Here is an 11895-nt window from a genome sequence, read left to right as displayed (position 1 = left end):
TTTTATTTTGTGTAGGAGCTGATAACATCCATTCTTGGAATGTGATAAACTTTTTTTTTTTTTTTTTTTTTGCAGTACGCGGGCCTCTACCGTTGCGGAGCACAGGCTCCGGACGCGCAGGCTCAGCGGCCATGGCTCACGGGCCCAGCCGCTCCGCGGCACGTGGGATCTTCCCGGACCGGGGCACGAACCCGCGTCCCCTGCATCGGCAGGCGGACTCTCAACCACTGCGCCACCAGGGAAGCCCGATAAACTTTTTTTTTTTAGCATATTCTAAGAGGTATGTAATATCTTCATCTTTTGATGTAATGGATATTTTTATTATCTATTTCTATTGATGTATAGCTGATGTACAATATTCTGTAAGTTTCAGGTGTACAACACAGTGATTCACAATTTTTAAAGATAATATTCCATTTAAAGTTATAAAATATTGGCTATATACCCTGTGCTGTATAACATAGTCTCGGGGCTTATTGATTTTATACCTAATAGTTTGTACCTCTTAAGCCTCTATCCCTTTATCCTGCCCCTCCCCCTTCCCTCTCCCCACTGGGAGCCCCTAGTTTCTTCTCTGTATCTCTGTTTTGTTATATTCATTCATTTGTTTTCACAACTGCACTTTTATGTGTTTCTGATTTGCATCTTCTTTTCCGTGTGTCCCTCTCTTGTTCCCAACCACATATCCTAATTTATGTCCACTTAGTTTTTTCCTAATTGTGCTGCTTTATTCTTTACAATTTTAACAGGGCAAATCCAATCACGCACAACCCACATAACACACAGCACAGCTTTTCAGAAAGCTTAATACAGAAACACCTCAACAATTACTAACCTTAGGATATTAAGAATTTATATTAGATTCCATGGTGGTTTTTTTTTTCTTCCAACACACCGAACTTAGAACAAAATTTTTTTCTCCCATTAACGTAAGAGACCAAAGACCAGCGAAGAGGAGCAGAGAAGACGTAACACCCTCAACCTCAAAGGGACAAAACTAAGATTACTGCATTTCGGTCATTTTTATCTCCAAGACACATTACAATACAAAATCTTTATTTTAAAAAAATCCACCCTTTTTCTGAAGATGCAGAGTGTGGGTACTTTCCAGAAGGTCTGGCATGAAGAGGACTAAATAATAAACAGGGAAAGGGTTTCCATAGTCACAAAGGGCAAATTATCATTTTACATTGCGGGAATGCGTTTTGAATATACTATAAATGCTAACACTTGGGCTTTTAAGACTTTATGATGTGGCCGTATTATTAGCACTTTTTGCAATTCCTTTAAGACTCAGGGACTCAGTATTCCAACTCAGCTCATACACTGTGCTCAAATGTTCATGTTAAATGCTAGCCTTCAATCGAAAACACTGCTTGGACCGGAAAGGAAAAATGCCAGCTAGGAGTATGGAGCGCTTCTTATCAGGGGTCGCAACTTCAGGTCTTAGCTTAGGGAAAGTGGCACACAAATGCAGTACGAGGTGCTGAAATTAAAACTGCCAGGGCTTCCGTGGTGGCGCAGTGGTTGAGAGTCCGCCTGCCGATGCAGGGGACGCAGGTTCGTGCCCTGGTCCGGGAAGATCCCACGTGCCGCGGAGCGGCTGGGCCCGTGAGCCATGGCCACTGAGCCTCCATGTCCGGAACCTGTGCTCCGCAGCGGGAGAGGCCACAACGGTGAGAGGCCCGAGTACCACAAAACAAAAAACAAACTGCCCAAGCCACCAAAAACACAGCATTTTGAAAATTGCATTTTATTCCCCAAACTGAGGAATAATGCATCGTGGTATAAGTTACAAGCCTGAGGGTCATTTTAGGAATCCTAACATATGCAGATTCTATGAAAGGGGCCCTCATAATGAAAATAACAGATAACATTTACATCGAAGTATGTTCTAAAGAATGTACCTTGTAGTTGTTTCATCTGAATCTCTTTATGCTCTTTCTAGTAATACAAAAATACTGGGAGAGGAGGGACTTCCCTGGCGGTCCAGGGGTTAAGACTCCACGCTTCCACTGCAGGGGGTGAGGGTTGGATCCCTGGCTGGGGAACTAAGATCCTGCATGCCCCGTGGTGCAGCCAAAAAAAAAAAAAAGTATTGGGAGTAGAGAGTTATGGAGGGAAGTCTTTGGTGCAGAGCGGTCAGGGGAGGCGTCTCTGAAAATGTTACATTGCAAAGGAAGTGAAGAAGCAAGTCGTGCTTGTGGAAGGGAAAAGGAACAGAGACATCAACGACAAACTTCCTGAGGTATGCGTGTGATAGTGACGTTCTATGAGCTACAGAGAAGCACGTGAGAATGCGGAGGGAGCCCAGAAAGGACGGCTGGCGAGACATGGGGAGCAATGAGCTCAGAGGTGGACAAAGTTCTTGTAGGACTTCTGAGGACTTGATTTCACCGTGAATGGGACACGAGTCATTGGACGGTTTCGAGAACAAGACAGGCTTGCCCTGACTTGGTCTAAAACGATCACTCCATCCACAGACTAAGTGTCCATCAACAGAGAAGTGGATGAAGAAGATGTGGTACATGTATACAATGGAATACTACTCAGCCATAAAAAGGAATGAAATAATGCCATTTGTAGCCACATGGATGGACCTAGAGATGATCTTACTAAATGCAGGCAGTCAGAAAGAGAAACACAAATATCGTATGATATCACTTATATGTGGAATCTTTTAAAAATGATAAAAATGAACTTATTTACAAAACAGACTCACAGACTTAGAAAACAAGCTTACGGTTACCAAGGGGGAAAGGGGGGTGTGTGTGTGGAGGGATAGCCTAGGAGTTTGGGATCAACATATACACGCTACCATGTTTAACACATATAACCAACAAGGACCTACTGTAGAGCACAGGGAACTCTTCTCAATATTCTGTGATAACCTACATGGGACAAGAATCTGAAAAAGAACAGACACATGTATATGTGTAACTGAATCACTTTGCGGCACACCTGAAACTCGACAACATTGTTAATCACCCTTCTCCAATGTAACCTAAAAAATTTGAAGAGTGACAAGGACGAAAGGAAAGACACCAGATATGAGACGATTACAGTTGGTAATGTGAACTATAACTGGGGTATGGAATAAAAGGATAAAGGTGTGGTAGGTAGTAGGAAATGTTTAACATTCCAGACATGTTCTGAAAGGAGAACAGGTAGAATACGTTGATCAACTGAATGTGCATTATATATTAAAAGAGCAGAAGAAATACTTTAAGATTTTTGGTCTCAGCAACTGTTAGCCCAGCAGGGTAATTTTCATGTGTATATGAGAAATACCATGGATGGACCAGAATTGAGAATAAAGGAAGGACTTAAGAATTCATTTTTTGTTTGTTTGTTTTTGTTGGTTTTGTTTTTTTTTTTTTTGCAGTACGCAGGCCTCTCACCGCTATGGCCTCTCCCGTTGCGGAGCACAGGCTCCGGACACGCAGGCCCAGCGGCCATGGCTCACGGGCCCAGCCACTCCGCGGCATGTGGGATCCTCCCGGACCGGGGCACGAACCTGCGTCCCCTGCAACAGCAGGCGGACTCGCAACCACTGCGCCACCAGGGAAGCCCAAGAATTCATTTTTTAACATGCGGAACTGGAGATGTCTGTAGGGCGTGTAAGGTTTGCCAAATTGGCAATAGGATATGTAAGTTTAGACTTTTCTAAGAGCCTAGGACTAGCAAAGAATGAACTGAGGCTCGATAGAAACTTGGGAGTTACCAGGGATTAAAAGGTATTCAAACTGTAGAACAGCATGATATTAAATACGAAGTGAATGTATGAAACGATGAGTTCATCCTATGAATGAGTCCAGGAACCGTCCAAATTTTAGAGTTTGGGGAAAGCAGAAGGATTGCCAGAAGTGCTGGAAAAGGAGTCCAGAGGACGTCCAAAATAATAGCAACATCTTGGGGGCCAAGCAGAGAAAATGGTCAACTACTTCAAATAGAGCTGATACACCAAGCACAATGGGGGCAAAAAATAACCACTGTATTTGTCAGCAGAAACAGGAGTCACCTGGATAAACGTGTTCTTGGTGGAGTGGTCCTTCCTTTAAGGAGGAACACCTGTGCTCGCTTCGGCAGCACACATACCAAAATTGGAACAATACAGAGAAGATGAGCACGGCCCCTGCGCAAGGATGACACGCAAATTCGTGAAGCGTTCAGTATTTTTATATGTATAACTGATTCACTCTGTTATAAAGCAGAAACTAATACACCACTGTAAAGCAATTATATTCCAAAAAAGATGTTTAAAAATAAATAAATAAAATGGAAAAAAAGAAGAGAAATCTTACTGGAGTAGATTCACAAAGAAGTTCAGGAGATGAACTTGATATGGTGGGTACAGCTGAGCAGAGCTCTTTGGCAATACTGAGGGATGGGGGTAAGCTTTGCAGGGTCCCAATTTTTTTTAAAGTGGTATATATTGCAGCACATTCTATGTTGATGGAATGATGCTCTTGAGGAAACAGATCATCAGTTGAGAAGCAGAGGAGAGCGTATCCACGGAGCACTGTCCTTGTGGAGTTGAGGGAAGATAAAACCTAGTGTCCTAGGAGGTGGAGCAAAAAAGATCTTGCTGTGATTTATGTCAGAGTGTTCTGCTTCTGTTTCCCTTTAAGAGTTTTATAGTGTCCGGCTTTACATTTAGGTCTTTAATCCATTTTGAGCTTATTTTTGTGTATGGTGTTAGGGATTGTTCTAATTTCATTCTTTTACATGTAGCTGCCCAGTTTTCCCAGCACCACTTATTGAAGACGCTGTCTTTTCTCCATTGTATATTCTTGCCTCCTTGTCATAGATTAGGTGAGCACAGGTGCTTGTGTTTATCTCTGGGCTTTCTATCCTGTTCCATTGATCTATATTTCTGTTTTTGTGCAGTACAATACTGTCTTGATTACTATAGCTTTGTAGTATAGTCTGAAGTCAGGGAGCCTGATTCCTCCAGCTCTGTTTTTCTTCCTTGAGATTGCTTTGGTTGTAAGGGGAGGATGGGTAAATTGGAAGACTGGATTGACACATAGGCATTATATATAAAATAGATAACTTATAAGGACCTACTGTATAGCACAGGGAACTCTACTCAATATTCTGTAATGGCTTATATGGGAAAATAATCTAAAAAAGAATGGATATATATATAACTGATTCACTTTGTTGTACACCTGAAACTAACACAACATTGTAAAGCAACTAAACTCCAATAAAAAATTTTTAAAAAAAGAAAAACAACATAGTATCCCAAGGGAGGGGGTGAGTTTCGAGAAGAAGAGTGGAGAAAAGACATCCACAGACAGAGACTAGACAAATCACACACAGTCTGCAAAGTCCTCCCTCCTTTCTCTACTATGGTCACACAGGACATACTTTTCTCTCCTCTGAACTCCTCTGAACTACTGAGACATGTAGCAAGATGTCCACTAGGCATCCGGCCTTGAGTCCTGAGGGTTTAGAGTCCTAAAAAGAGTCACACAGGTGCATACTGATGGATGACCCGCCATGATACTGAGCCCAAACGTGGCTCCAGATACAAATCATCCATCTTCATGTTTACATCAAGTCACGTTGTCTGTCTGGTTCCTCTAGCCCACAGCCTTGGGTGTACAGAAGGACGTTATGACCCGGTCACTCTGTGAACATTCTATTGGTCTTATTCTCCACGTTTGATCGAGCCTCATCGTCATGGCTACAGAGATAAGTAAGAACTGAACAAAATCTATGACTAAGCCACTATATTAACACTTTCCTCAAGCTTGATCTATATAGATATAACATGGACACGTTCACTTGAAAACCTTTCCATTTTTCAGGAAAATGAAAAGCAAGTTCAGGGACGTCCCTGGTGGTCCAGTGGTTAGGACCCCACGCTTTCACTGCAGGGGGTGCGAGTTTAATCCCTGGTCGGGGAACTAAGATCCTGTATGCCATGCAGCAGCAAGGCCAAAAAAAAAAAAAAAAAAAAAGGCAAGTTCATCGACTCACTGTGAGAAGGTGTTGGAGATTTGATCAGAAGGGAGAAATGAAAATTCAGTCTTGGCAGAATGAATTAACTAAGAGAAGAGAGGAGAACTCTGAGGAACGACTGCTGTGAGAGTAGCTATCATAATTTAAAGTTAGATCATTTGATATGTTGAGTGTTTTTCTCCAGCACCCTAAGGTCGGGGTTAGGAAAAGCTAGTCCAAGCAGGATTGGGGCTTGCTAACTGTTAAGCTAGAAAGCGGAGGGATAAGCCAGTACGGGGGGTAAAAAGCAAGGATCATGTATCACGGAATCCAAACCATATCAGGAGGCAGCGGAAGACCTTTGGGGGTAAATGCAGGACCCTTATATTTCATAGCACTTCATAGTTTCTATAGCTATCTCACATGCAGCCAACCACTTTATAGCCATGGTCACCCAAAGAGACTTGTGGGACAAATATTTTATCCTGACCTTTCAGATGAAGGATCTTGGAGACCCCTTATTACAACATAGTGCTCTAAAATTCAGTTCTGACTTTCCAACAGGGAAATGAAGAAAGAGATCAGGAAGCAGTGATGTTGGCATTTGAGTGAGCTCCTCTTTGGCATGACCTGGACATCTTGCCATTTTCCTCCTTTGTGAGGAAGTAAATACATTCACAGTAAATCCCATACCATCATATGTAAAGTTCTATTAAGGAACCAATATCCATCATTTGGCTTAAGTATCAACTGTGCTTAATAGATGGTGGGGATAAAACGATAATTTCGAAAAAATACGTGCACCCCAATGTTCACTGCAGCACTATTTACAATAGCCAAGACATGGAAGCAACCTAAACGTCCATCAACAGATGAATGGATATAGAAGATGTGGTACATATATACAGTGGAATATTACTCAGCCATAAAAACAAAGAACAAAATAATGCCATTTGCAGAAACATGGATGGACCTGGAGATTGGCATACTGAGTGAAGTAAGTCAGACACAGAGAGACAAGTATCCTATGATATCGCTTATAGGTGGAATCTTAAAAAATAAGGGTACAAATGAACTTACTTATAAAACAGAAGTAGAGTCACGGATGTAGAAAACAAACTCATGGTTACCAGAGGGTAAGGGGGGGGGATAAATTGGGAGATTGGGATTAAGATAAACACACTACTATGTATAGATAACTATTTTAATAGTTAACTATAGATATTAGTTAACTATAGTTAAAACTATTTAATAGTTAAAACTATTAAAACTATTTTAATAGTTAACTATAGCTAATAGTTAACTATAGTTAAAATAGATAACTATTTTAATAGATAATAAGAACCTACTGTGTAGCACAGGGAACTCTACTCAATACTCTGTCGTGGCCTATATGGGAATAGAATCTAAAAAAGAGAGGATATAGGTATGTGTACGGCTGATTCACTTTGCTGTACACCTGAAACTAACATCACATTGTAAGTCAACTGTACTGCAATAAAAATTAAAACAAAAACAAAAAAACTGCTCAAAGAAACAACAGATGGTGGGTCCCACTTGATAAATGTCTTACCCCTATGCAGGTAGGGGATTAATACATCACCAGAGAAAACACTGCCTTTTCCTGTTTTCAGCACACTCCCTAAAAGGATAGACTTATACTTCTACACTTTTGAAATGGCTGGATGGGCACCCTAACATTGAATTATTCATGAGCCAGGAGAGCCGGTTTCACCTCACTTCTGCTCAGAACGGTGCATGATACAGAAGGAACAGTCATGGGGCCCGTGGGTTTTCAGGGATTTCTTTGTACCAGGAATTGCTGCACTTTCGCCTGCATCACTTAATTTTAGCCTCATAACAGATATACAGTGGACCCTCGAACAACACAGGGGAGTTAGGGGCGCCCAGCAACTGCCCAGTCAAAAATTTTCCTATGAATTTACAAAAACGTCGGACCTCCATATTCACGGTTCCACATCCACCACGGATTCAACCAACCACACAGATGGGGCAACACTGCAGGACGTAATTTTTTTTTTTTTTTTTTAGTAGAGAAGGGATACAGCTCTATTACTGAATGGGCTTTAAACCAGAATGTGACACACATCACAGGCAATCTACTAAGAGATTGCAAAGACAAAATGAAATCTCCCCCTTTTATAAAGCCAAGCAGGTACAACCCGTTCCATACACATTTTCAAGATAAACAACAACTAATCCTCAGGTGAGAGGACTTGGTAACACCATGTGTCACATAGTTCACCCTAAATTTTCCTGGTAATTGAGGTGACCATCTATGTTAGCTAACTGGCTTTATCCAGAGGAAAGACAAATTCTCATAGTCTACACCTTGGAGCTCAGTGCCCACTGAACTTAGGCTCCTACCCTCTCACCAGCAAGAGGAAGATGTGGTGGTATATCCCCTTGACATTTTTATTTCAAAGAGATGGCTCCCAGGTCCTAGAGAAAGACACGCCTGCGTTACAAAGCAGGCAAAAGGCCTATCTACTTCTCTAAAAGGATTTATACGCATTTCAAAGGAGGAAGAAAAAAACCTACAATCACCAGGTTTCCTTAAGTAAATTCTTTCTTTTTTGGCCATTACTCTGTTAAAATTTTATTTTAAATGTAGATGTAAAAAATAAAGAGGAAAAACACCAGACAACATTTATGAACTAACATTCTCAGACAATCCTCCATCCCAAATGCATGAAGATTTATGGTGCATCTGGCATCATACAACACGTTTTACATTATAGGAGAAACTCTAGCTCTTTCGTATTTTAAGCTGTCAAACTAATTTCAATATACACAGTGAAAAATGTCTAGATGTTTGAGAGGTAATCATTTTTCATTATAAATTAATTTGCCCTTTATGGTTTGAAATAAACATTTTACTTTGAGCATTCAGAGGTTCTAAACTAGTACTTTTTTTTTTAATGAAGGGAGGGAAATCTCTGCCCTTATATTCCTTTTTCAATTTTTATTGGGGTAGTTGATTAAAAATGTTGTATTAGTTTCTGCTGTACAGCAAAGTGAATCAGTTATATATATACATATATCCACTCTTTTTTAGATTCTTTTCCCATATAAGTCATTACAGAGTATTGAGTAGAGTTCCCTGTGCTCTATAGTAGGTCCTTATCAGTTATTCATTTTATATATAGTAATGTGTATATGTCAATCCCAATCTCCCAATTTATCCCTCCCCTCCTTTACCCCCAGTAACCAAAAATTTGTTTTCTACATCTGTGGCTCTATTTCTGTTTTGTAAATAAGTTCACTTGTACCATTTTTTAGATTCCACATGTAAGTGATATATGATATTTGCCTTTCTCTGTCTGAATTACTTCACTAAATATAATTTCTAGATCCATCCATGTTGCTGCAAATAGTATGATTTCGTTCCCTTTTTCATGGCTGAGCAATATTGCATTGTATATATGTACCACATCTTCTTTCTCCTTTCCTCTGCTGGGGCTTATTATTATAAACCTCTTTCTCTCTATATATACACATCCTACTGGTTCTGTTTCTCTGAAGAGCCTCGAGTAATCCACTGGTGCATACAATTCCATGTTTTGCTTATGTTCACAGATCAGCTTTTAAGGGATACAAAGGTGTTAATGCAAACACTGAGGAGAAGCACCTTCTGCTTTTTCCTTTGAGCATCTACCAATTAAAGATATCAAACAATCCATAAAACATCAAACAATTCAGTAGCAGAAGAAAGGAAAGCATAGAAAAAGCACATGCAAAAGTACAACTTTCATGACTGCTTGAAAAATAAAACAGTGTATAGCTCACTTCAATTTTTTTTTTCACTGAAAAATCACATGTCAGTTTCATTTAGAGTCGAGAATGAAAATTGCTGGGGGTGGCGTGTTATTACTGATTGTTTATTAGAATAGGCTGCTAAACCTTTCCTCATACAAAGAAGTCAATTTTGCTTCAATGCCCTCATCTTTTAGAAAGGATCATTAGCTTTTTTCTAGCTGTTTGAACAATTCACATTGCACGATTACCTCTTAGATATGAAACTCAAGTATTCTGGTTACATTAAGATAGACTAAGTGTATTTTGGGGGGCTCATTGGTTAAAGAATACCATTACAACCTAGAATACGTAAAGCTGATTGAGTTGAGAATGAGTGTACGTGGTGGAGTAGTGCAGCAAACATCATTCTCAAGGGTGAAAAGCTGAAAGCAATTCCTCTGGGATCAGGAGCAAAGCAAGGAGGTCCACTCTTGCCTTTATTATTCGGCGTGGTTTTGGAAGTCCTGGCCACGGCAATCAGAGGAGAAGGAGAAGTGAAGGGAATCCAGGTCGGACAGGAGGAAGTGGGATTGTCGCTGTTTGCAGATGACATGGTGCTGTGCATAGAAAGTCCTAAGGATGCTACCAGAAAACTACCAGAGCTCATAGATGAATTTGCTAAAGTTGCGGGATGCAATTAATAAACAGAAATCTCTTGCATTCCTATACACTAACAACGAAAGATCAGAAAGAGAAATTACAGAAACAATTCTATTTACCATCACAACAAAAAGAATAGAATACCTAGGAATAAACCTACCTAAGGAGGCAAAAGACTTTTACTCAGAAAACTGTAAGGTGCTGAAGAAAGAAATCAAAGATGACACAAGCAGATGGAGAGATATACCATGTTCTTGGATTGGAAGAATCAATATTGTGAAAATGACTATACTACCCAAAGCAATCTACAGATTCAATGGAATCCCTAACAAATTACCAAGGGCATTTTTCACAGAATTACAAGAAAAAATTTTACAATTCATATGGAAACACAAAAGACCCCGAGTAGTCAAAGCAATCTTGAGAAAGAAAAGTGGAGGTGGAGGAATCAGGATCCCTGACTTCAGACTATACTACAAAGCTACAGTAGACAAGACAGTATGGTACTGGCACAAAAACAGAAATATAGATCAATGGAACAGGATAGAAAGTCCAGAGATAAACCCACGTACCTATGGTCACCTAACCTATGACAAAGGAGGCAAGAACATACATGTGTATCTTAATAGAAATGAAAATCTTCCTTAGACTTTTAAACTGGAAAGTCAGTGGTTAAAGCAGCAGACCTTCTGTAAATTCCCTTCATTTGTGAGGGTGTCAGAGATCTTTAGGGAGAGAAAGAAGACAGGAGATTGAGTCTCATCTCACTATGATCACCCTACCAGCAGACCTCATGCTGAGCAAGCCAAGTACTAGCAAGACAATCCTTGTCTATAGAATGTTGTAGCATGATGTATCTCATTGTTTAGGATTGCTTTATGGTAAGGGAACCCAGTATCTATGGATTTAGGTGACGTAGCTTCCTAGAAAGTGTGCCCTAAGCTAGCAACTGAGTATAAAAAGAAGACGTTTCATGACCTAAAAATGCTCCTTCTGTGAAGGCAAAATGACTGTGTACCTTTGTTAGAAATCTCATGTGACCTTAATTGGAAATAGGGTCTTTGCAGATGGAATCAAGTGAAAATGAGGTCATACTGGATTAGGGTGGTCCCCAAATCCAACAACTGGTGTCCTTATAAGAGGAGGGGAAACAATGGGATACAGAGGTTGCGTGAGGAAGGCCTGTGACCGACGGGCAGAGGTTTGAGTCATTCAACTGCAAGCCCAGGGACACGAAGGATTGCAGCAACCACCAGAAGATAAGAAGGCAAAACAGAAAAAGACAAAAAATGGCACAGACAACACCTATCAATCAATCTATTAAAGAATATGGGGACTTCCCTGATGGTCCAGTGGGTAAGACTCCACGCTCCCAATGCAGGGGGCCCAGGTTTGATCCCTGGTCAGAGAACTAGATCGCACATGCACGCTGCAACTAAGAGTCCGCATGCCGCAACTAACAGTACACATGCCACAACTAAGAGTCCACATGGTGCAAATAAGTCCACATGACGCAGCTAAGAA

The 11895-nt window shown here is 40.6% G+C and overlaps 1 non-coding gene across 1 annotated transcript; it reads left to right on the top strand.

Annotated features, from left to right (window-relative positions):
* The first annotated feature begins 4073 nt into the window (after positions 1 to 4073).
* Positions 4074 to 4180, top strand: LOC116748220. The gene has a single exon (XR_004348231.1). It is a non-coding gene; the product is annotated as a U6 spliceosomal RNA (small nuclear RNA).
* Positions 4181 to 11895: the final 7715 nt, after the last annotated feature.

The sequence above is a fragment of the Phocoena sinus genome, chromosome X, assembly GCF_008692025.1.
Source record: "Phocoena sinus isolate mPhoSin1 chromosome X, mPhoSin1.pri, whole genome shotgun sequence".
NCBI classification, from domain to species: domain Eukaryota; kingdom Metazoa; phylum Chordata; class Mammalia; order Artiodactyla; family Phocoenidae; genus Phocoena; species Phocoena sinus.
This window is presented reverse-complemented; position numbering and strand designations above follow the sequence as displayed.